This window comes from Halichoerus grypus, chromosome 9, assembly GCF_964656455.1.
Source record: "Halichoerus grypus chromosome 9, mHalGry1.hap1.1, whole genome shotgun sequence".
Lineage (NCBI taxonomy): Eukaryota > Metazoa > Chordata > Mammalia > Carnivora > Phocidae > Halichoerus > Halichoerus grypus.
The window spans coordinates 63548103-63569593 of NC_135720.1; the positions used below are offsets into that span (position 1 = coordinate 63548103).

At 35.1% G+C, this 21491-nt stretch overlaps 1 long non-coding RNA gene across 1 annotated transcript in view; it reads left to right on the forward strand.

Annotated features, from left to right (window-relative positions):
* The window catches only part of LOC144378970 (uncharacterized), a 32815-nt gene that overhangs the window by 9210 nt on the left and 2114 nt on the right, over positions 1–21491 (forward strand). Inside the window, exon 2 of the long non-coding RNA XR_013440922.1 lies at positions 19730–19818. This is a non-coding gene — a long non-coding RNA (uncharacterized LOC144378970). The remainder of the gene's footprint in view (positions 1–19729; positions 19819–21491) is intronic.

The window sequence follows — 21491 nt, forward strand, 5'->3', positions numbered from 1 at the left end:
AGCAAACTTTTTAAGATGAAGAAACTTTAAGTTGCCCTCAGTTCAAAACTCAGAATAAGCCACACAAAAAGCAATGTTTCTTTGCTCTGCTGGCAGCCGACCTAGTTGTAGTTGATTCCCAGGTCTGCAAGTTGCATTGTAGGTTTGCAAATAATGTGAGCATTTAATACTAGAGTTTGAGATATTGGAGTCTATGAAATACTGTCAGTGACATTGTAAGGCCAATGGATATATGGATCTCAATTATACCATAAAACACAGTCCGGGAATCTGCTGGAAGGCATTAGTGTAAACTATTATATTTTTGAAAATTTGTCTTTGTCTACCTTTAAGCATTTCTGAAAATTATCTGATAAATCTTGTATATATTTTGTATAATCCTGTTTGATATTGGACTCTGTTTAAATATATCAGATTTGGCCATTCTCAGATATTTTGTGACCTCTGAAGACGGAGGAGTTGGGTTGAATATATTTTTTCTTCCAGTTTTAGCACTAGAAAGATTCTTTGTTTCAGACTAGAATGTATGAAATTTGGGAGAACAACTTGAAAACCTCAGTGGAATTTTTTTCTGAAGTACAGAAGAAGTAAGGATTGACGCAGAAGAGGCAACGATTATTTGAAGTGCTTTACATCTGTATCTCTCTTCAGAGACTTTTTTTTTCTAACTTGTGTTGTCCAAGTTGGCAGCTACTAGGTACAGGTGGCTATTGAGCATAGCATGTGGGCTGATTCAACTTGAAATGGGTTCTAAGTATAAAATACACACCAAGTTTTAAAGACTTAGTATAAAACAAAGAATATAAAATACCTCATTAATTTTATTTCATATTCATTTAATAAATTTTAAAAATTAGTATAATACATTAATATAAATTTAATTGATATGTTAATTAATACAAAATTATTTAATATTGCAAAATTTATTAAATTTGCTTAAATTTGAAATAATATTTTGCATTGATTGTGTTATAACAGAATATTAAAATATATTTCACAAGATTTTTTTCTTATTTAATATATCTACTAGAAAATGTAAAAATATATGATTTGCATTTGTGGCTCACATTTAATTTCTAGTTGTCCATGTTGTTCTACACTTTATTTCTTAATCTCTCTCAATTCAACTATAAACACAAAATGAGAGAACGTGTGTGTATGTTGGTAGTATGATTAGAGTTATTAACATGTTAGTAATCATGTTGTTTTCCCTCATCCTCCTAAAGCTTTTATCTGACCTTAAATTTAAAATACTAAACACCACTGATATGTCATGCAAGCATTTTTTGTATCTTTATACATGTAAAATGAATATTAAATAGAGAACATTATGAAGTGAAATTGCTATTTCATCTCTAAATGGAGAAAATATTTGTGGAAGTATAGAATAAATCTTAGAACATTTTATCCCTAACCTTTATACATCATTCTCTTGAGAAGAGAAAGCAATTTCAAGCATACATTACACATATTATAAGTATTAGTATTTTTTAAAGTTTTAATGTTTTAGCTGATATTTTATTTTATTTTATCATGATGTGTACTCTTTAATCCCATCACCTATTTCACCCATTCCCCCCCACCAACCTCCCCTCTGGTAACCCTCAGTTTGTTCTCTATATTTAAGAATCTGTTTCTTGGTTTGCCTCTCTCTCTCTTTTTCTTTGCTCATTTGTTTTGCTTCTTAAATTCCACATATGAGTGAGATCATATGGAATTTGTCTTTCCTGACTGACTTGTTTCACTCAGGAATATACTCTCTAGCTCTATCCCTGTTGTTGCAAATGGCAAGATTTCATTCTGGATGAATAATATTCATATATATATATATATATATATATATATATACCATTTCTTCTTTATTGACTCATTTATCAATGGACATTTGGGCTGCTTCCATATCTTGAATACTGTAAATAATGCTGCTATAAACATAGGGATGCATGTATCCCTTTGAATTAGTCTGTTTGTATTTTTTTGGGTAAATACTTAGTAGTGCAATTCCTGGATCCTAGGGTAGTTCTATTTTTAATTTTTTGAGGAAATTCCATACTGTTTTCTACAATGGCTGCACCAATTTACATTCCTACCAACAATGCAAGAGGGTTCCTTTTTCTCCACATCCTCACCAACACTTGTTACTTCTTGTGTTTTTGACACATTTTGACAGGTGTGAGGTGATATCTCACTGTGGTTTTGATTTGCATTTCCCTGATGATGGGTGATGATGAGCATCTTTTAATGTGTCTATTTGCCCTGTATCTGTATGTCCTCTTTGGAGAAATGTCTGTTCATGGCTTCTGTTCATTTTTAATTGGATTATTTGTTTTTTGGGTGCCGAGTTGTGTAAGTTCTTTATATATTTTGAGGACTAACCCTTTATGAATATGTCATTTGCAAATACCTTCTCCCATTCAGTAGGTTGCCTTTTAGTTTTGCCAATTATTTCCTTTGGTGTGCAGAAACTTTTTATTTTGATGAAGTTCCAATAGTTTATTTTTGCTTTTATTTCCCTTGCCTGAGGAGACATATCTAGAAAAATATTGCTATGGCCAACAATAGAGAGATTATTGCCTATGCTCTCTCCAAGGATTTTTATGGTTTCAGGTCTCACATTTAGGTCTTTAATCCATTTTGAGTTTATTTTTGTGTATGGTGAAAGAAAGTGGTCCAGTTTCATTATTTTGCATATGGCTGTCCAGTTTTCCTAACACCATTTGTTGAAGAGACTTTTTCCCATTGTATATTCATTCTTTCTTTGTCCAAGATTGACCATATATTTGTGGGTTTATCTCTGTGTTTTCTGTTACATGCCATTGATCTATGTCTATTTCTATGCCAGTACCATACTGTTTTAATTACTACCACTTTGTAATATAACTTGAAATCTGGAATTGTGATACCTTCAGTTTTGTTTTTCTATTTCAATACGGCTTTGGCTATTCAAGGTCTTTTGTGGTTCCATTCTAAGAGGGAGGTTTATAGCAACTCAGGCCTACCTCCCGAAGCAAGAAAAATCTCAAATAAACAACCTAGCCTACACTTACAGGAGCTAGAAAAAAAGAACAAACAAAACCCAAACCCAGCAAAAGGAAGTAAGTAATAAAGATTAAGGCAGAAATAAGTGATATAGAAACTAAAACAATAGAACATATTAATGAAACCAGGAGCTGCCTCTTTGAAAAGATCAACAAAATTGAAAAACTTCTAGAAAGACTCGTTTAAAAAAAAGAGAGAGGACCGAAATTACTACTGAAAGAGGAGAAATAATGACCAACATCACAGAAAAACAAACAGTTGTAACAGAATATAAAATCCTACATGTCACCAAATTGGACCACTTAGAAGAAATGGATAAATTCCTAGAAACATATAGCCTACCAAAACTGAAGCTGGAAGAAATAGAAAAAAAAAATTTTTTTAAAGATTTTATTTATTTATTTGACAGATAGATAGAGAGCACAAGTAGGCAGAGTGGCAGGCAGAGGGAGAGGGAGAAGCAGGCTCTCCACTGAGCAGGGAGCCGGATGTGGGGCTCGATCCCAGGACCCCAGGATCATGACCTGAGCCGAAGGCAGCCGCTTAACCGACTGAGCCACCCAGGCGCCCCAAGAAATAGAAAATTTGAACAGACCAATCACCAGCAATGAAATGGATTCAGTAATCAAAAAACTCCCAAAAACCAGAAGTCCAGAACCAGACAGCTTCACAGGCAAATTCTACTAAACATTTAAAGAAGAATTGATACCCATTCTTCTTAAACAAGAATTGATGCCCATTCTTCTTAAACTATTCCAAAAAATACAAGAGAAAGGAAAACTTCCAAAACTTCATTTTGTAAGGCCACCATCACCCTGATAAAGACACTAAAGAAAAAGAGAACTACAAGCCACCCTGATAAAGACACTATAGAAAAAGAGAACTACAAGCCAATATCTCTCATGAATATAGATGCAAAAATCCTCAACAAAATATTGGCAAAATGAATCCAACAATACATTAAAAAAATCAGGGGTACCTGGGTGGCTCAGTCAGTTAAGTGTCTGCCTTCAGCTTGGTTATGATCCCAGGTTCCTGGGATCAAGCCCCCAGTTGGGCTCCCTGCTCAGCAGGAAGTCTGCTTCTCCCTCTCCCTCTACCCCAATCCCCTGCTCATGTGCTTTCTCTCTTTCTCACTCTCTCTCTCTCAAATAAATAAATAAAATCTTAAAAAAAAATCATTTACCACAATCAAGTAGGATTTATTCCCCGCATGTAACGGTGGTTTAATATTCACAAAATAATCAATGTGATATGTCACATAAATAAGAGAAAGGATAAAAACCATAGATCATTTCAATAGGTGCAAAACAAACATTTGACAAAGTACAACATCCATTCATGATAAAAACCCTCCGCAAAGTAGGTCTAGAGGGAACGTATCTCAACATAATAAAGGCCATCTATGAAAAACCCACAGCTAACATCATACTCACTGGGGAATAACTGAGAGCTTTTCCCCTAAGGTCAGGAACAAGACAAGGATGTCCACTCTCACCACTTTTATTCAACATAGTGCTGGAAGTCCTGGCCATAGCAATTAGACAACATAAAGAAACAAAAACATCCAAATTGGAAAGGAAAAAGCAAAACTCTCACTATGAGATGACATGATACTATATACAGAAAACCTTAAATACTCCACCAAAAACTACTAGAATTGATACATGAATTCAGTAAAGTTGCAGGATACAAAATCAATGTGCAGAAATCTGCTGCATTTCTATACACTAATAATGAAGTAGCAGAAAGTGAAATTAAGATAATGCTGAAATTCTGTAAAAGGATATCATTACAGTGTTTAAGTTTAAATGTGGTATTTGCTGAATACTATATACAATTCTAAATTAGAAAATATAAATAGAGATTATCTTCAATTTTACAATGATGACAAATATTTATATCATCTTTCCATGAAAGGAATTATTTGAAATGCTTATTTTTTTTTTAATATTTTATTTATTTATTAGAGAGAGAGAGACAGCGAGAGAGGGAACACAAGCAGGGGGAGCGGGAGAGGGAGAAGCAGGCTTCCTGCTGAGCAGGGAGCCCGATGTGGGGCTCGATCCCAGGACCCTGGGACCATGACCTGAGCCGAAGGCAGACGCTTAACAACTGAGCCACCCAGGCACCCCTGAAATGCTTATTAAATGCTTATGTGCCTAGTATTTTTCTAAGTTGAAAATAAACCCATGAATTATTTACTATACATACTCCTTTTTACAGATCAGGCAACTGATACACATAGAGGCTAATTAAGTTGTATGAGATTTCCCAGCTAGTCAGAGAGTAGATTGGGAAAATATTTATTCAAGACTTTTGCCCATTTTAAAATCAGTTGTTTGTTTTTCAATGTTAAGTTGTGTAAGTTCTTTACATAGTTTGAATATTAACCCCTTATTGGATGTATAATTTGTAAATCTTCTGACATTCAGTAGGTTGCCTTTCCGTTTTGTTAATGGTTTCCTTCACTGTGCAAAGGCTTTTTAGTTTGATGTAATCCCATTTGTTTATTTTAGCTTTTGTTGCTCTTGCTTGAGGAGACTCATCCAAAAGAAGTATTACGAAAATTGATGTCAAAGAGTTTACTGTCCATGTTTTCTCCTAGGGGTTTTAAGGTTTCACGTCTTACATTCAGGTCTTTAATCCATTTTGAATTTATTTTTGTATATTCTGTAAGATAGTGGTCTAACTTCATTCTTTTACATGTAACTGTCCAGTTTTCTCAACACCATTTATTGAAAAGACAATTTTTCCCATTGTACATTCTTATCTCCTTTGTCATTTGGCTATTAAGAAAAAGTGTTGCAAGTATGTGGAGAAAGACAACACTTGTGCACTGTTGGTGGGAATATAGATTGGTGAAGCCACTATAGGAAACAGGACAGAGGTTCCTCAAAAAATTAAAAATAGAACTATCATAGGGTCCAACAATTCCAGGTCTTGGTATTTATCTGAAGAAAACAAAACACTCCAATTAAATTATTAAATTTATTAAACCACCCTTACATGCTGGGAATAGAACTAATAATAACACTCCAATTCAAAGAGATTTATGCACTCTTATTGGTGCAGCATTATTTATAATAGGAAAGATATGGAAGCAACCCAAGTGCCTATTGATAGATGAATAAAGATGTTATTTACACACACACACACATACACACACAATGGAGTATTATTCAGCCATAAAAAGGAAATCCTGTCATTTAAAACAACATGAATGGACTAGAGAGTATAATGTTAAGTGAAATAAGACAGAGAAAGACAAATATGGTATAATTTCACTTATATGTGGAATCTAAAAAAACAAAACAAATGAACAAACAGAACAAAATAGAAACAGACTCAGAGACATAGGAAACATACTTGGGAGGAATTGGGGGAGCAGGCAAAATAGGTGAAAGGGAATAAGAGGTACAAACTTCCAGTTTCAAAATAAATAAGCCATGGTGATGTAATGTAGGACATAGGGAATATAGTCAATAATATTGTAATAATTTTGCACAGTGACAGATGGTAACTAGACTTAGCATGGAGATCATTTCCTGAAACTAATAGGATATTGTATTTCAATTATACTTCAATACATTAAAAAAAAAAAAAAAAAAGAATAGATTGAGGATTCAGCCCTGGAATCAAAGTCTTTACCTAATCATCATGATATACTGTCTGTTCTAACAATGATATTTTAATATTTAATATCTAAACAATCTTGACATTGATATAATATAGCTCACTATAATTAATTTAAACCTTACACACACACACACACACACACACACACACAATTTAAAACAGGCTAACATTCATTGAACACTGACCATGTGCTATAGACAATAAGAACTTTACAGTTATCTTGTTAAACCTCACAACAATCCTTATGAGAGTTGTGATTCCCGTTTGAGGATGAGGAAGTTGACAATGTCACACAGGTTGAGAGCACAGGTAGGTCTCAAGCCCTGATCGTTCCTGAGGCCAGAGTCCAGCTCTTTACTTCTCTAAAACGGGAGATATGTTGCATGATAAAATCTCGGATCCTTGGAGACAACCAAAGATAGAGTGGTTATGTGAAGTTAAAGTACAGGACTGGCCGCAAATTTAATATGGAGTAAAGAAAGGACAAATCACTGGATGTAGAAACAGAGAATTAGATGGGAAAAATGAGTGAAAAGGTGCAAATAGGAGATAAGCTACTTAATTTTTTAAAAAACTTAACCACATAAATGGGGGGGGAGACTTGTACTTTTGCTGTCTTTCTGTGGTTTTCACTTGTAGGTTGGTTGAGGCAAACTATCCATAACAACCCTCTTCTAAAAAAAGATCCAGTCCATTTGGCAATTAGTGAGATAGGGACTTCAGAGGTTAGTAGAGCAGGCATTAAAGATACAGATTGTGCAGTACAGGCGGTTATAAAACCACAGATCAGACCTCTTCATCATTTTTGCAGGTGGTCCTCAGGACACTGTGAAGTGAACTCATCACTCTGTAGCGGAGGGTAGACTCAGATTGTAAGCAGGCTCTAGCAGGTGTGTGCTGCTATGTGTTTACATTTATCAAAAGGTTACTAATGGCAGAGAAATGGAACAACTGTTACCTCTGAGGTCCTTGTTGGGTTTAGATCCTGACTACGTTATAACATGGTATCCTTATGGTGAATCTATGAAGTAGGTATTAGTCCCTTTTTACATTTGGGAAACTAAGGCACAACAGATTATGTAACTTGTCAAATATCACATACAGAGCAAATAACTGACAAAGTTTGGCTCAAACACAAGCCTTTTCTATTTCAAAACTCAATTGTTGCAAAGCAGTGGTTCCCCAGGGGAGTAAAATTTAGCAGGAGACTTGTTGATTCTCATGCATATATTCTTTAGTCTTTTAGAAATTCATGGTTTCAAGTTTATGGCTGACTCCATTCTTGATACATAATGGATTAAAAGCTGCTGGCATGGGGCCTCATTTTTAGAAGCATTATCATCATAACCAAAAGGTATTTATTTGGACCTTGTTTCAGAATGATTAACCAATAAAAATGACCAGATGCATCAAAGATGAATAGCATGGTGGCAGACATGGGCCACAGAACTGAATGTTTTGGACTGAGTACTGTTTTGTACTGAGTGTATTTTCTGATAATGCTGTCTTGTCTTTATATTTTGAGTAACTGTTAGGAGGAAAGCTTCTCCAATTCTGGTATGTTTTTCCAGTAGAAATTCATATCAGCCTTGACACTCCTTCCACTCACTCTGTCCCTGGGCCTGGGGGGAAGTGACCTAACAGGCAGTGAATTTAGCAAGAGTGATCTGTGCATGCTTGACTTGGCATTGTCTTTTTCTCTTAGAAAGCCAGGCAGCCTGCAGAAAGCACACTCTCTATTCTTCCCCCGGGGCCCAGACCCCTGAGTGAGGCCACCCCTGCTGTGACTGGAGGATTATCATTGCCTATTTCTGGGCTCTGATGCCAGGTGCATTTCAATCTCTTTAGGATAAACATGAGGGGGCTTATAATGAGTTCCTCAGAGAGATCTATGAGTATAGGATTTAAATGGCCAGGGGCTGTTTTCCTAGGTACTCCAAAGCAGTGAGGCTCTCCCTTTTATTTTGTTAGTCCCAAAGCCTAGCCTGACTATGTAAAATTAGGAGCCCCAACTTCTGTTCTGCACTGGGGTCCAGGAAGAAAACTTTGGAGAGGCCAACCTTAAATTCAAGGGCATAATTAGTGTGGTGTTACAGATCCTGTCTGTACTGAACACAGAATTAAAGACCCTGACCCCTGGAGCACACAGCAGGCTTACTGGCTCTCACAGCATCTGTAAAGAGATTTCAGAAGCATCAGTAGCAGCTCCCGTTCAGAAATCTGCTGAAGGTGATTTTGCAGCTGAAGCGAATGTAAGACAAGGAGAAAGCCTTCCCTAGGAGGCATATATCTTAGGCTTAAATAATTCCCTAACAAGAGACAATCACAGACATTTTTGTGGGGCACACACTAAAAAAATTTTTTTTTCACAAGGTATTTTAAGGGCCAATATTATTAGACAGAGCTAAGCTTCAATGCAGACTAAAAATCATGAAACCATAGCTCACAGGAGGTGATCTGAATAGACTGAATCAAAAGTGTATTTGTGTCTTATTGCCGTTGTAACAAATTACCACACGCCTAGTGGCTTAACACAACACCAATTTATTATCTTACTGTTCTAAAGGTCAGAGACTGAAATGAGTCTTATTGGCTAAAATAAAGGGTTAACACAGTGGCTTTCCCTATGGACTCTCTAAAGCTGAATCTGTTTCTCTGCCTTTTCCAGATTCTAGAGGCTGCCTGCATTTCTTGACTCATAGACCCGTCCCTCATCTTCAGAGCACATCATTCCAACCTTTGCTTTCATTTCATAGCTCTTTTCTACTTTGAACCTCCTGCCTCCCTCCTATATGGACCCTTTTGATTACATTGGGATAGTCCAGGATCATCTCCCCATCTCGAGATTCTTAATCAAATCTCCGAAGTCTCTTTTGCCATATAAGTAATATATTCATAGGCCCAGAGATTAGGATGTGGTCATCTTTGGTGGGGGGGGGGGTGGCGGTGTGTGTGTGTGTGTGTCATTATTTAGCTTACCACAGAACAAAAGGTGTCTCAAATAAGATCTTGTGACTAGTCCTGTCTACAAAGCAACTCTTCAAAAAGAGATGGATATTTTTATGCATTTTGTGATTAGACATTTTCAACTGTCATTTAATCTAGTTGAAGGGATTCTGATATATTAGTGAATATAGCTGGATATAATTTGGGATAAAAAATAGAATAAGAAAACATTTTTCATTCTTGACTAAATGATGGCCTTGGATTTAGTGTGCAATTATGAGTCATTTCTGAAGTTTGAAGGCCAATATCCAAACAGTCAAATGTGGAAACAGGAAGGGCTCCAAAGAAGGAATGACCTCATGGATAATGTAACATGGATTCCCTCTCCCAAAGGGCCTGAGTATACACCATGATGATCCAGGAGCAAGGATTAGTCTAATAGGTTCAGAGAACTAAAAGTTGGGGCATATTAAGAAAGCCTTCTTCCTGAGTTCTGATATTTCCTTCTTTGCTTAAGATAGCTGAATTGTATAATAACATGGTCTCCTCTCTACCCATTTACTCAATCCACCTCCTCTGGGAAGTTGGAGTGATTTTTCTGAATGTATATTGTGGAAGAAAAACTGGGAGGGCTGGTTCAACTTCAACCTTCTAAGTGCTTTGGAAGCTCACCTGCTCACAGAGAGTGGTGGTCTTCATTTTTTTCCAGGGCCAGTTCTCTGCATGTAGTGAGAAGCCTACCTTGGTCTAGCACTGATATAATTTCGTAGGTAAGTCAGCTTAATTCTAGGATTCAATTACTGTACCCATTTGTCTTATTTCCCAATTTCTTAAAGCATCCAGTGAGATTGGAGGATTTTATTTGGTCAGTGTAGAGATTATGGAAATGTTGAACAACAGGAAGGGACATGATCATTGAATTAGCACAGGATTTTCTAAACTATGTTTCATGAAGCATCTCTGTTTTAGCAAACACTTTTTTGAGGTGTTTCTCAGAAAAGCTGTTCTTTATTCAAATATATTGGAAAACATTGCATTAAACAAATACAAATAAGGGTTTTATTTGATTTTACTTCATTTAACCTACAATAGGAATTCTCAATGCCTTTGATATGCTAATATGTATTGTGAATCTCTGAAGCATACGGAGTTTTTGAAATGTATTTTTCCATAGATCATTTTTTGTTTTTCCATAGATAATATTTGTTCCCTTAGGGTTTAAAAAAACTGATCTACAATATTTGGAATCTTGGCTATTAAGTTAAACATGTTTTCCAAATATATTAGATTTTATTTATATTGAAATTAAATTTCTTCAGTGACCTTGCAAAAATCGTATCAACTTTTAATCCCATACTCCAAATAATTTTTTTTTTAAAATTATGGGTATACAGAATAACTATAATAACTAATGAAGACTGCCACTATGGGAAAAATACAGGCTTACACTTTCTGCATTAGTGAAAACACTAAAAACAGTATTTAAAAAACTGTATATTAAGTTTTTAAAATATGATGAAAACTTGGCTCATAAATTACCCAGTACATTTAATCTCACATGTCACAAAACTCCAAATGAGAAAATGCACACTACATTTAACCTCATGAGTTAAAAAACTCCAAATGAGTTTCTGTGCATTGGCAATGACACGAGGAAAAAGTGCTTTGTTGTGCATTTGCTAACCGTGGGATATTACTTCTTGTTTCATAATAAAGTCAGTTGATATAGTCTTTTCTCCTTTGCATTTTGGATTTCTTATAAAAGTGTCAACTTAAGAAGCTACAAAAAGCATATCTTGGATGAAGCTAAAGAAGGAAGCATCAGGGCGCCTGGGTGGCTCAGTTGGTTAAGCGACTGCCTTCGGCTCAGGTCATGATCCTGGAGTCCCGGGATCGAGTCCCGCATTGGGCTCCCTGCTCGGCGGGGAGCCTGCTTCTCCCTCTGACCCTCCCCCCTCTCATGTGCTCCCTCTCTCTCATTCTCTCTGTCTCAAATAAATAAATAAAATCTTTAAAAAAAAAAAAAGAAGGAAGCATCAAAATAGAATAAAGATAATAATAGAACTTAACAAAAAAATTATCAAAAAGACAAGACCGTTAAATAGACAAAAATTATCAAAACCAAAAGCTGGTTCTTTAAAAACCCACTAAAAGCAACAAATTTCATTCAATATTAATCAAAAGAAAGGGAAGTCACAAACAGAATTTTTTTAAAAAAGGGGAAGAGGGGCATGTGGGTGTCTCAGTCAGTTAAGCTTCCAACTCTTGATTTTGGCTAAGGTCATGGTCTCTGGGCCTTGAGATCGAGCTCCATGTGGGGCTTCCAGCTGAGCATGGAGTCTGCTTATGTTTCTCTCTCTCACTCTTAACTATAGGGAACAAACTGAGGGTTGCTGGAGGGAAGGTAGGTAGGGAGATGGGGTAATTGGGTGATGGGCATTAAGGAAGACATGTGATATAATGAGCACTGGGTGTTATATGTAACTGATGAATCACTGAACTCTACCTCTGAAACTAATTATACACTATGTTAATTAATTGAATTTAAATAAAATAAAATTTAAAAAAAAGATTCTCTCCCTCTGCCCCTTTCCCCTGCTCCCACACTCTCTCTCTCAAAATAAAATAAAATAAAATAAAATAAAAAGGAAATAAACTATATGGAAAATAAAACTAAAAATTACAAGTGAATGCAATAAACAATTTTGTGCCACTAAACTTGAAAGATTAGGTGAAGAGATTAATTTCCTTGAAAATATAATCTAAAAGTCCCATTTCAAGAAGAATTAAAAAATGAGCAAAGGCATTCCTGTGTTCAAATTTCCCCTAGACAAAATTCCAAACACAGTTGTTTTTATGGGCAACCTCCTATCAAGAAAGATATGCCCTAAATTTTATAAGCTCTCTAGATAATCAATAAAATGGAAGATTCACAAATTCATTTACTGGGTATGATATAACTTTGAAACAAGAAAGAGATTAAACTGGGAAAGGAAAATTATAGGCTATAAATGCAAAATCCTATATAAAACAAAATCCTATAACACACTGACAAAAGGAATTTAGTAATAGTGCAAAAAAAAAAGACACATGACTAGATTTATTTGTAAGCAACAGAAAACCCATTAATATAAATCTCAACATTAAAGGAAAAAAATGAGGGGCACCTGGGTGGCTCAGTCATTAAGCGTCTGCCTTTGGCTCAGGTCATGATCCCAGGGTCCTGGGATCAAGCCCCACATCGGGTTCCTTGCTCAGCGCGGAGCCTGCTTCTCCCTTTCCCTCTGCCTACCGCTCCCCCTGCTTGTGCTCTCTTTCTCTCTCTCTCTCCATCAAATAAATAAATAAAATATTTTTTAAAAAGGAAAAAAAATCATATAATCAATTTGATTGCAATGATTAGATAGTTGCTAAAAACAGTTGGTAATATTCAAACCTCATTGGTGATTGACAAAATGAGAAAAAACTTTTGTAAACTAAAATGTAACATTTAACATCCTTAACCTATCACTAACTAAATCTCTCTCTCCCCCCAATTATTCTATTTCTATTTTTTAAATTATTTTAATTCAATTAATTAACATATAATGTATTACTGGTTTCAGAGGTGCAGGTCTGTGATTCATCAGTCTTATATAACACCCAGTGCTCATTACATCACATGCTCTCCTTAATGTCCATCACCCAGTTACCCCTTCCCCCAAACCCCCTCCTCTCCAGCAACCCTCAGTTTGTTTCCTATGATTAAGAGTCTCTTACGGTTTGTCTCCCTCTCTGGTTTTATCTTGTTTTATTTTTTCCTCTCTTCCCTGATGATCCTCTGTTTTGTTTCTTAAATTTCACTATCAGTGAGATCATTTAGTAATTGCTTTTCCGACATCATACTTAATGGAAGCATTGATGTTAGGAGTGATTGTTTTAATTTTGTAACACGGCAAAAATTCTTGCCACTACCACTTTTTTCAGCGTAGTACTGGATGTAGTCAATGAAGTAAATCAAGAGAAATAAATAAAATATTATTGACTAAATAATAAATTGATAAATTTAGTCATTGATAAAATGACTAAAAAAGAACTCAGAAATTTAAAGAGGATATACTATCACACTACTACATAATCAAGAAACTCAAAAAGGTTTTATGGATGAAAGATCAATACTTAAATATAAATTATATTTCTTAAATTAGGAGTAAGTTGTTAAAATATGAACTTCTTGGGGTGCCTAGGTGGCTCAGTCGTTAAGCGTCTGCCTTCGGCTCAGGTCATGGTCCCAGGGTCCTGGGATCGAGCCCAGCATCGGGCTCCCTGCTCGGTGGGAAGCCTGCTTCTCCCTCTCCCACTCCCCCTGCTTGTGTTCCCTCTCTCGCTGTGCCTCTCTCTGTCAAATAAATAAATAAAATCTTTAAAAAAAATATGAACTTCTTAAAAGACAAAAAAAAAACTCATAATAGCAAAAAATGTTATCTAGAAATAATTTTTGTAAAACTGGACACACTGGGCAGCAAAAAATTTTAAATTTGTTTCTATATAATTAACAATTTTATGTACCATTTATTGAACAATAAATGATGCCGTTCAGAGATATCCTTATAGTCAATACAAATACAAAACCTCATTTTGAAATGATATACATCAACTTCAGAACAGTAGTTATTTCTAGAGAAGTAACATACAGGATAGAGCTTTAGGTGACAATATAAGTTTATTTTTTCCATTTTCTAAATTTAAATTCAATTAGCCAACATATAATACATCATTAGTTTTTGATGTAATGTTCAATGATTCATTAGTTGCATATAACACCCAGTGCTCATCACATCACGTGCCCTCCTTAATGCCCATCACCAGGTTACCCCATCCCCCCACCCACCTCCCTTTCTGCAACCCTCAGTTTTTTTCTTGGAGCCAGGAGTCTCTCATGGTTTGTCTCCCTCTCTGATTTCTTCCCATTCAGTTTTCCCTCCTTGTCCCTATGATCCTCTGCGTTATTCCTTATATTCCACATATGAGTGAAACCATATGATAATTGTCTTTTTCTGATTGACTTATTTCACTTAGCATAATTCCCTCCAGTTCCATTCATGTTGATGATAATACAAGTTTTAAAAAAAAACTTTTAAAAGAGATCGATTTATTTTTAAAAGGATTTGTTAGAGATATTTTGAAGAGATCTACACTTCCTTATGGCACCAGGAGCAATTGTATCTCACTGTTTTAAATTAGTTTCAAATATCTTTTAAAAGATATTTGAAAGCATCACTTCATCATGTGAAGTGCAGTAGAAGTGAAAGCAGTAAAGCATCACTTCATCATGTGAAGAAAAACAGTGTTTTTCTTTATATTATCATTGGCAAGGCACAACTATGAACTAATTTTTAAAATTTTCTCCATAAATTTAACTAATCACACAGCACAGTCCCCTCAATATCCTTCTAGCCAGAATTAGGCAAGGTGACATTTGTAATTGTGAAACATAAAATAGCTAACTAGTCTAACTTGGGGTCAATTCATTGATCTTGGTGTCCCGGTGATAATATTCAGATCAATATGGACAGTAAAGTTTAGTTTTGTGATAGCCCTTTCCTCTATAACTTAGGTTCCAGAAAATAATATTTTAGAGTATTTTACAAATAATATCAGGCCCCAAATAAAAAACCCTGAGTCCAGATGTTTATGCCCATTTGTGGATACTTCACTCGGTGTTATCTAAATGTGCATCACAATGAGAGAAGTGTACATTTTCTATGAGGCATGATCTCAATTTAATTCTCACATGAACTGCATGAAGTTTATTTTTATTTTACAACTAAAGAATAATCAGTTTAATAAAGGTTAGGTAACTTTCTCAAATGTGCACAGACAGATTTTTAAAAATAGTTCATAAATCGTAGCAGGGAGTTAAGCCAGATTTGTCTGATTCTAAGTTCTGGGGTGGTTCCACTGTATCTTACTAAACACTAAAACACACCAGTGTTAGGTTATAGTGTCTTAGGCTGGATGTCTTAGGTTGGAGGGTCATTATGGAGAACAACTGATGAGTGACAAAGTATATTTCAACTTATGATGGGAAGTTGCCATAGTTTCCTGCTGCTTTATTTCCTGCTCACTGCTTTTGATCCATCAAATTCTGCCGGAGAAACGATTCTGGCCATAAAACCTGAAATGCACTGCTTGGGCTGATACACTCTGACCCGTAACAGGTGGAGGAATTGCAGCACCCTGGAGTCTCTGTCTGCTCAAATGTTGAATTATTTCCTCATGTCATCTTTTAATTTGAATGCAGTCCCAGCTTTGCTTGGCTCTCTTAATTTCTCCAGTTCTAGGTTTCACTTTGCTTTCTTTTTCATCCATTTTCTATGATAGATGTTCTCTCTGATGATAAATTTTGACGGAATATACATTTTTGTAATTGATTTTTCAGAAAATTCAACCTATCTGCCTTCTAAAATTCAACTATCTGCAGTGATGCTTTAAACATCTCAAAAATTCTCAAGATTAAGGAGGTCACTGTAGGTTTCAATATTATTTTTAAAAAGTCAATGTTAACATTTTTTAAAAAATCATGGCTTATTTTGATTTCTATCTGTGGTTTCAGAATTATCTTAGGTTTGATTCATGTAATTACCATTTTAGATTGTGGATTTGGCATTATAAAAATTAAGGACTTATTTTCATAAGATTTTATATATTAATGAAGCTTTATATATAACATTTCTCTCCAAATTTTATAGATTAGATTCTAAACATTAAGAGGTTCTCATATCATATGAAAATGATCAAGACCAAGAATACACCACTATAAATTCTGCTGTCTTCTCTTAATTCTAGAAGATAGTTTGTCATGTTAATGAAATATGCTGTGAAGATGTGCTGTGGGTCTAGTACTTAGGGAAACGATATCTCCTCTTACTGCTTTTTTTTTTTTTTAAAGGAGAAAGGGTAACATTAAAAATAAGCTCTAGATGAATTGTTTTTCTTCTTCTTTTTTTAAAGCATGCCCTAAGAAAAAGTGAAAAGAAAGTGAGATGAAATGAATAAAGTATATATATTTTAAATTTTTTCCTAAAGTAGACTAGGATAATTCGGGCAAGTCATCATATTCAATAGAAGTGATGGGAATCCCTTACTGTGGACTTTCTACTATGTGATTAGCACTCTCATTTAAGCTCATGTAATCTTCACAGCAAACCACATCTTCACAGTTCACTATGATTGTGATCACCATTTTCCAGGAAACTATAGAAGTTGTTGTTTGCCCAAGGCCAGGTTGTTCGCAAATGTGCAGTGAGGATATAGACCCAGTCATCTTGGACTACGAGCCTACACTTGTAATTATGCCATAATGCCATGGTGAGTTTTGGAAAGCCATTTGCTAAACTGGATTAGCATTTTACACATATGGTAAGCACAGTTTTTCAGTTTGTAAGACATGTGAGACAATAGCCAACATGCCAGTCAGAAGCCACGGAGTCTTGGTATATTCATGAAAACCAAGTTAGAAGGTAATTAGGGAGATACACAATCATTTGTCATCTTGACTTAAATATAAAAATAATGAAATGCTTGAATTTGAGTAACATTTACACAATACAAATGAAATTATTATTAAATCAGTATACTTATGGTTTGTAGGTTAACTGGTAGAGAAAGTTATATAAGCAATGCAGTCTTTTTTTTTTTTTTTTAAGATTTTATTTGTTTATTTGAGAGAGAGAGCAGAGCAAGAGAGAGCATGAGCGGGGGTGGTGGGGCAAAGGGAGGAGAAACAGGCTCCCTGCCGAGCAGGGAGCCTGACGTGGGGCTCAATCCCAGGACCCTGGGATTATGACTTGAGTGGAAGGCAGACGCTTAACTGACTAAGCTACCCAGGCGCCCTGCATTCTTCTGAGAAGCATATTTTTTATATTTAAATGTATGTAATGTCTTTTATTAGTGTCATGAAAACATTATTCTAAAAGCTGATACTTTCACCAAACTTATCCCAACTTTTCAAAAAAACAACTTATTTTTAATACGGAAGAAAGATATAAATGACCCAGCATGATTTCTCCTGACTGACAGCTGTGAGTTTACCTTCATCTCAAATCCGGAAATACGACAGATATGACTCAACAGTATGGATGTAATCACCCAGGCATTTAAAGGGTTAGGTTTTCTTATTGTATAGTCAGCCCTTCTTTTTCATTAAGACAGCAACTATGGAAGAAAAAGCAATTTATATTCCAAACTGAAGGAAAATAGAGGTCACAGACCTGTTTGAATGAAAGAAAAGCCTGGAACAAGAAGATAACAATTTTACCTGTAAGTTTCTGAATTATTCCTTAAGGTGGGGAAGTTGAGATATTTAGTCCTAGTTAGGGAGCTAACCAAAGCAGGCTGCTGTTAGTCAGATCCTGAGGCATCCAAGAGAATATGTGTGAGCTGGAAATAATCATGGAGTGAGAAACTGGACAGAAGTGAATGGAAGAAGGCTTGGCTCTATAGTGCATTTGGCCCATAGTGTAGGGGTTGGGTATTTTGACTTAAAAAAAGAAAGGGTCAAAGTACATAGGAAAGTATGCTGGTAAATATGAAGAAGTTACTTATTTCTAAGTAATAAAGTAAAAATAAGTGTAAGGAGGCAATAAGAGTGTTAAAATGAGATTCTAGAATTTAAAATTAGACAGATTTTACAAAATGTATTCAATGAATTCTTGGATTCATCCATGCATGCATCCATCCATTCAACAAAATCCCTTTGTGAAATAGTAAGATGCCAGGGATTCTGCATGAATTAAATAAGATATGGTTCCTATCTTCATTATTAATCTTAGAGTCTGCAGAGGAATAATTTAAACAAATAATCTTATGTAACTAAATAGTTATAACTGAGATACATGCTATAAATGCCAAGGACATGATGCCATGACAAAGAATTAACAGTGCAATTTAATCTATACTGAGGGGTGGATGATGAGTGAATATAGCCCTGAGCAAATGTCACTTAACCTGAAAAAGAAGGAGATAGCCAGAGGATGAAACACAGAAAATGAACTTCCCTGTAAACATCCTGATTAAATGAAGAAGAGAGACAAGATCATTTTGGCTGGAATAATAACAGAGGAAGTAGAGTGACATGAAATGATTTTGAAAAGGTAAGCAGTAGTCAGACCACTTAGGGAATATTAAAACATTTTGGAATTATTGAAGTTTGTTGGCCAAAAAATTTCCAAAAGGAAGACAGACTCCAATCTACATACAAAAAATAACACAGTGTTTCAGGAAAATAAGATTCATAATGTTCAACTTTGTTAAATATTCTAACTAAATTAATAATTATCACAACAGAAAAAACATCTGTAAACTTCCAGGCAGAAAGAAAAGAGTCCCCTCCAATTATAAGTGGAGACAACCAACCTGGCTTTAGACTTCCATCCAAAACATTCAATGCTAGAAGACAAAATAGTAATATGCACAAAGTTCCAAAGCACAGGAGAGATTAACAAGTAATATTAACCCAGTCTCAAGGGCACCTGGGTGGCTCAGTCTTTAAGCGTCTGCCTTCGGCTCAGGTCATGATCCCAGGGTCCTGGGATCGAGCCCCACATCGGGCTCTCTGCTCGGTGGGAAGCCTGCTTCTTCCTCTCCCACTCCCCCTGCCTGTGTTCCCTCTTTCGCTGTCTCTCTCTCTCATAAATAAATAAAATCTTAAAAAAAAAAAAAGTAATTCAAAGATAAAGACAAAATAGATACATTCAAACACCAAGGTAGTTAAGTAATATAGAATCTGTGAGCTCTTAAAAAAAATCCATTGGGTGAGAAAATGTACTCAAGTATTACACTGAAAGACATTTGGGTTGTTTCCAATCTGTTTCTATTACCAGTAATGCTATAAACATAATTTTGCAAGTCCACAAATAAATCTGTAGGATGAATCTTTCAGGGTGGAATTAGGTCCAGCATATTTTGATTTTTAAATTTAATGTCTACATTTTAGCTTCATATAAATTTTAGCATCATAGTGACATTCATTAGTCCAATATATCTTAAAGCTAAATTTCAAATTTGTTTCATATATGATGGAATCTGCTTTCTTATTCCTTAAGTTTGCATTTTTGTCTTGCAGAAGAGCATGGAGTATAATAGTCAAGAGCAGAATTTCTGATTTTGCACCAGCTGATTAACATAAGTGGCAATAAGAGATATTGTTAGTAGGTAAGTCATACATTTAATACATATTACTTCCTAGTCTCTTGAATGTTTTGGTTATAAATGTTTGTTTTTCCTTTTAAATTTAAAAATGAAAAACTCTGCAGTACATATGTACTTGACTTTTAGATTAAGAAATAAATACATCTCCGCAAGAGAAAAACATATTAGAATACTACTACTCTATATTATGTATTAACTAAACTTTATGACAGTACTAATATATGATCATTTTTATTTTATTTTTTTATATTTTTTTATTTTATGTTATGTTAATCACCATACATCATTAGTTTTTGATGTAGTGTTCCATGATTCATTGTTTGCGTATAACACCCAGTGCTCCATTCAGTACGTGCCCTCTTTAATACCCATCACCAGGCTAACCCATCCCCCCACCCCCTCCCCTCTAGAACCCTCGGTTTGTTTCTCAGAGTCCATAGTCTCTCATGGTTCGTCTTCCCCTCTGATTTCCCCCCTTCATTTTTCCCTTCCTACTATCTTTTTTTTTTTAACATATAATGTATTATTTGTTTCAGAGGTACAAGTCTGTGATTCAACAGTCTTACACAATTCACAGTGCTCACCATAGCACATCCCTTCCCAGTGTCCATCACCTAGGCACCCCATCCCTCCCACCCCCCACCACTCCAGCAACCCTCAGTTTGTTTCCTGAGATTAAGAATTCCTCATATCAGTGAGACTATATGATCATTTTTAATCAACAAAATGGCAACTGAATATTGTTCAGTCTGATACATGAACAAGAAGGGTATTTCTGTAACAAGTTTAACTGTTTCTTAACACAGGAATTACTTAATATTCTAAAAATCAGTCTTCAGCTCTAATGTTATCTCTTCTGAGGAGTTTCTCATCTGATGCAAAAAGATTTGTCATTTGCACAAATGGACTTTCATGACATTTTAATATGGTTATACTAATATTTTTTGTTTGTTTTGACAATGTTTTTCTAATTGCAGACATATTTTTATCATTTTACCTTTTAATTATCAGCATTTAGGTTTGTGTTTCTCATACAGCATATATATAAATGAATGCATTGGCACATGCATGGAAGGACATAAGCAAGACAAGCTTTATGTGCTGGTCTACATAACTAATGTTATTAGAAGCTTTCTTGCTCCTAATTTCTGCATCTGATTTATTAACAAATTAAATAATTAGAGTGTCTGTTCTTTGGCTTAAACCAACAAATCATTTTTTGAACAAATGCAAATATAAATAAATCTTTTTTTTCATTAACTGGTATGAATTGATTTTGTTGAGCCTTTGCTAAGAACAGGTTTTAATTTCTATACAAAAGTATTAGTTTGATGGTAAATTTAATAATATTAGAAATAGGAGACTAAGGGATAATAACAAATAATGAAAAATGCCACCTCTTTATTAGATTTGCTTCTGGTAGGCCATGAAGATAGGGATAGACAGATAAGCAAACCAGAGAGCTTTACTAGTGATGTTATACAATAATAAAAATAGCCAGTCCTTCTTGTCTACTATATGATAAGTATGTCCTCAGTTTTATGTATTCCTTTATTTACTCCTAATACAGTCTCATAAGATAACTCATGCCATCGCCTACTCTTATGAATAGGGTAAGTTAGACAGGGAAGTTAGGACATTCCCCCAAAGTCATGGAGACAATTAGTAGATTCACA